We start from the raw sequence: 5,520 nt of genomic DNA on the forward strand, positions 1-5,520 counted from the left end.
TAGACTTTAAGACAAACACTGTTATAAGACAAAGGGTCATTATATAAAGGGGTCAATCCTCAATCCCACAAAGAGGATATAACAATGGTAAATATTTTTAATAGGAACACCTAAATATGTAAAGCAAATATTAAAAGACCTAAAGAGAGAAATAAATAGCAATACAATATTATAGGGACTTCAATAGCACACTTTCATCAATGGATAAAATCATACAGACAGAATATCAATAAGGAAACATTGGACTTAAATGACATGTTAGACCAGATGGACTTAAAAGACATTTACAGAATATTCCCAAACCAGCAAAGTATACACTCTTTTCAAGCGCACATGAAACGTTCTCCAGGACAGATCATATATTAGGCCACAAAACAAGTCTTACTATAAAAAGTCTTCAAATAAAAAGATTGACACTATATCAAACATCTTTTCTAACCCTAATGGTATATAACTAGAAATCAATTACAAGAAGAAAATTGAAAAATTCGCAAATATGTGGAGATTAAAAAAAAAAAAATGCTCCTGAACCACCAATAGGTCGAAGAATAAATCAAGGGAGAAATCAAAAAAATATCTTGAGACAATTGAAAACAGAAATACACCAAAACCTATGGGATTCAGTAAACGCAGTGCTAAGAGGGAAGTTCATAATAATAAACACCTACATCAAGAAAAAAGAAAAATCTCAAATAAATAACCCAACTTTACACCTCAAGGAACTAGAAAAAAAAAGAACGCCCAAAGTTAGTAGAAGGAAGGAAATAGCAAATATGAGTGGAAAGAAATGAAATAGAGACCAGAAAAACAATAGAAAAGATCAAATCTAAGAGCTATTACTTTGAAAAGATAAATAAAATTGAAAAACCTTTAGCTAGACTAAGAAAAAAAAAGAGTGAAAGAAAATAAAATCAGAAAAGAAAGAGAAGTTAAAACGAAAACCACAGAAATACAAAGGATATGCAAGAGTACTACGAAAGGCTACACACCACCATAAATTAGACAACCTAGAAGAAATGGACAAATTCTTAGAAGCATACAACCTACTAAGACTGAATCATGAAGAACAAATTACCACAAATTTAATGATTAAAATAACATAAATTTATTATCTCACAGTTTCTGTAGGTCAGATGTCTGGGCACGGCATGGCTCAGGTGGTTCTCTGCTTAGAGAGTCTCACAGGCCGAAATCAAGGTGTCATCAGGGCTGCACTTCTTTCTAGAAGCTCTGGCAATGAATCATCTTTCAAGCTCAGTTAGGTTGTCGTAAGAATTCAGTTCCATGTGGGACCGAGGTCCCTGTTTCCTTGAGCTATTCGGGGCTGTTCTCAGTTTCTAGAGGCCAGCCACACCCTTGGATTGTAGCCCCCTGCCTCCATCTTCAAAGCAAGCAAGGGCCAAGTAAACGTTTCTCAAGCTTCAACTCTCCGACCTCCCCTTCCTCTTTTAAGGCCTCATGGGATTGCATTGGACCCACCCAGATAATTTATGGTCATCTCCTGTTTTCATCAATTGATTAGTAACCTAAATTCGGTTTGCCAAGTCCCTTCACAGCAGTTCCTACTAGCATTTGATTGAGTAACCAGGGCACAGTGCGATTCCTGGTGAGATTTCTTTAGAATTCTGCCTATCACACCTGGGAACTTTTAGAAATTCAAATTCTCAAGCCCTATCCCAGATTTACTGAATCAGGACCCTCAGAGTGGAGGTCCAGCAGTCTGTGTTTTAACACGCCCTTCAGCTGATTATAACACAAGCACACTAATGTTTGAGAACTATTGAAACAAGTGGAAAGTATATGATTTGATTTCAAATCTTAAAGTTTAGCCAAGAATACCTGTTCTCAATTTTAAAATGGGTCTCAGAGAAACTTACTTCAATAAATTATAATACATGATATATTAATTACATTATATCAACTCTTACTGATGCTAATTTTATTCACTGGTGAAGGGTCTCAATTTGAGTTTTAATGGATACAAATGAAAATTTTGTTTCCCCAAACAAAAAATTTTTTGTATGTATGTGGGGACAGAGGCCCAAAAAGCAGTTTCCAGGCTCTCGGCCTCACATAGAAAGGTGCTGGCTCAGGTAGTAAATGGCCATCGACTGCAATCAAATGGCCAGCAGCTGTGGCTAGTTGGCCGTCAGCTGTAACCAGTGAGCCATTGGCCACGAATATAACTGCCGTGGCTAGGCTAGCAGGAAAAGGGGGAGCTAGCAAGAAGATGGGGGCTGAGCCTGCAAGCAGAGCAGTGAGGGTTGCGAACAGTGTGGCTCCTGCTTCCTGTGTCTCCAACCCAGCCGCCAGCGAGAATATAGTGGTGTGACTCCCCTACCTATGGCTTCGTGGGTGTTCCTTTTTGGCCTAGCCATATCCTGCGTTCTTGTGTGGGGAGTGGGACCAGAGACCCCGCAGGCCGCCCTACGTGACAATGTACCTTCTTGAAAAACAGTCTAATTTAAGGGGGGAGAGTCCTTAATCCTGAAGGATAATGTATAAATAAGACTACACGAGGAACTCCACACAGGAGCCCAGAAACCCCTTTATCTCTGGATAGTTAGGGGAACTGAGAAGGACTTTCCAGGCACCACTCACTTATTCATTATTTGCTTCCCTGATTTGTAATTTTTTTTTCTCATTTCTTCTGCCTCCTTCTGAAGTCTCAATTGTAACTTTCAAATGAAATGAGATTGATGCAGAAGAAATTGGGTACAAGGGCAAGAGGAGGAAAAAAGCCAAAAGCTGGCTCTAGAAAACGAATCTTCCAGTTGGTCTCCCAATTGACCAGATTGTGTGTACATGCAATTTGTAAATGTAGGCCAGAGGGGAATTATTTCCTGACCAAAATGTGCTAAACAAACCCTTTTATACTATGTGACTGTATTAACTGCTCTAAAGACATTTTAAAATGAAAGAAAAATAATGTGGCATAAAAACCTCTTTGCAAATGAAATGGCAAAAGATTGACATAGCTGCTGTAACCTGTAATACACTTCCCTAAACTGTAATAACCCATCTTCACTTAAATTGGCCTATAGTCTGTAAAATATGGAGGTGTGCAATCATAGCTATCTATTAAACTTGACACATGAATCATTATAGAACGTTTCCTTGAATTTCATTTCGTATACCTTGAAAACTCGACCAAAACCTCAGGGGACTTCAGGCATATAATCGACTTTTTTAAAACTCGTATCTTCTCACTGTAGGATCCAAGGTCCAGATCAAGCTAAAAAGCCATCACATTACCAGCCTTCTAGGTCCACAAACGTAGTTGAATTAGTCTACCATAATGGCTAGAGACTGGAGGTGTGTGCCCCCGCCCCAAATTCCTATGTTAATCCCTAATGCCCAGTGTGAGGGTATCAGGAGGCGCCTTTGGGAGGTGATTAGGTCGTGATGATAAACTTCCTGAATGGGATGAGCACCCTATAAAAGAGACCCCAAATGTGAGGACATTGAGAAGACGCTTGTCTATGATCCAGGAACAGGGCTCTCATCAGCACTGAATCTGCCATGCCTTGGTCTTTCACTTCCCAGACTCCAGAACTCTGAAAGAAATTTCTGTTGTTTATAAGCGACCCAGTCTGTGGTATTCTGTTATAGCAGCCTGAATGGTCTAAAACAATACAGGCAAACTTGAGAGATACTGCGGCTTCCGTTCCAGACCACTGCAATAAAGCGAGTTGTAATCTTTGCTGGTGGTGGGTCTTGTAAAAAACACAACATCTGTGAAGCGCCATAAATCGGAGTTCAATAAAACAAAGTATGCCTGTAACGTTTTGTTTTGTTGTCGAAGCTTCTTAAATGCCCCATACAACTCTCCACCACCAGCCCCAGAAGCTCCAGAAAGTGTTCACATAAAACTCCAGGCAGAACCAACTTTCAGGGCAGGCACAGTGAGCACTGTGGGGCCCAGGGCCCAGATATATTATGAAAATTGTTTAAAGATATGATGGAGAAGTGGTCTCCCTTCAATGTGTTTTTAAAAATATCCCCACTAACGCAAACTCATAGCTAAACTTTCCACTTGAAGGGGGACATTAGTTTAAAATGATATAAAATGTTCTTTTCTGATAATCTTTTCCTCTCTGTGTGTTTCTGAAGCAGAAAGTTACAATTGTATTTCAAGTTTAAAAAAAAAAAAAGGCTCAACCTCATTCCCCTGGCATTAGACCTGGCTTATCACTCCCCCTCCGCACCTCACGCAGGCATTTACACAGGAGTGTTGCCTTAATGTGGCATGTCAGTAAATTGAGATTCTTGAAGTTAAGGGTTAATCAAAATAATTTAGCTGATAGCAGTTAACTCTCGGGAGAACTGGAGTCCTCATCAGAAGCTGGCTGCACATGAGAGGGGAATAAGAAAAATGGTAAAGCCACAGCTCTTTCAGTAGAAATCTCCAGTTCTCAGCTGGCACACAGGCTCAATTATCAGGTTTTAGCTTAGTGGAAAGTCAAGGCTCCCCAAGCCCACTGGTGCTCCATGCATTTTATTGGCTCATTAAATGTAGGATTTTGTTTTCCAGCTGCAGCCAAATGTGATGTGCTATCCAAACAGAAAGTATGATGAGAACTGGAATAGCTGACACATGTGCTTCCTTTTCGCCTTCTCTATGCTTCCTCTCTTTCTAGCCACCGCCTATATGCCTAATTACCATCACAGGATTCATATAGAAATAAACAGCAAGATGCTCCATGGTAGGTTCTTTTCATAAAGACTCAAACTTCAATCAGTTACTCACAAGGTATGGTTTCAGAGTGTGTGTGAGATGAAGTCACTCAGACATATTTCCTATCTGAAATGGCTCATAGAGTAAATGACAATGAGAAAAATAGAGCCAGAGGACTTAAATATTACTAAATAAACATCAATTAAGCAACCTAAAAGGTCTTAAAGTCAGAAATCATTGACGAACATGAGAGAAAACATTGGAAAGCTCCTTGATGAGATGAGGAAAAGTTGAGAAGAATTTTTGCCTCAATTACTCCATCCTAATAAAGGATAAATTATTCTCTAGATTACTCTCATCTATAACAAACCTTCAGCTCCATTTGGAAGAGTGATCTGTTCTATGAATGCATAGGATTGGACTTGTAACAGTTAAAATAAGTCAATACAATGGAAGTGGGGAAGAGTAGGAGAAGGTCATGGACATAATCCTAGCAGACCCCAGAGGTGCCTGCTCTCTGCACACTTCCAGATTCTTCCTTCCTCTTTCCAAATTAAGCAGCTTAGAAAATCTGAAGAAATAGATAAAAAAAAAGCAATCCACTACACTGTTTACCACACACAAAATCCTACTAGATTACCTAAAAATAAGTATTAAAACAACACAACCGACACGAGTAAAGTTGTGGTAAAATTAAACATATTCATATGGTACCGCTGGCATTCTAAAGTAATGAAACACTGAAGTGATAAAACCCTAACAGCAATCTGGTAATATATATTAAGAACCAATAATATGATTTGAACCAAAACTATATTTAAGAACCCCAAATACCTTTTGAC

Source organism: Rhinolophus ferrumequinum, chromosome 5, assembly GCF_004115265.2.
Source record: "Rhinolophus ferrumequinum isolate MPI-CBG mRhiFer1 chromosome 5, mRhiFer1_v1.p, whole genome shotgun sequence".
NCBI classification, from domain to species: domain Eukaryota; kingdom Metazoa; phylum Chordata; class Mammalia; order Chiroptera; family Rhinolophidae; genus Rhinolophus; species Rhinolophus ferrumequinum.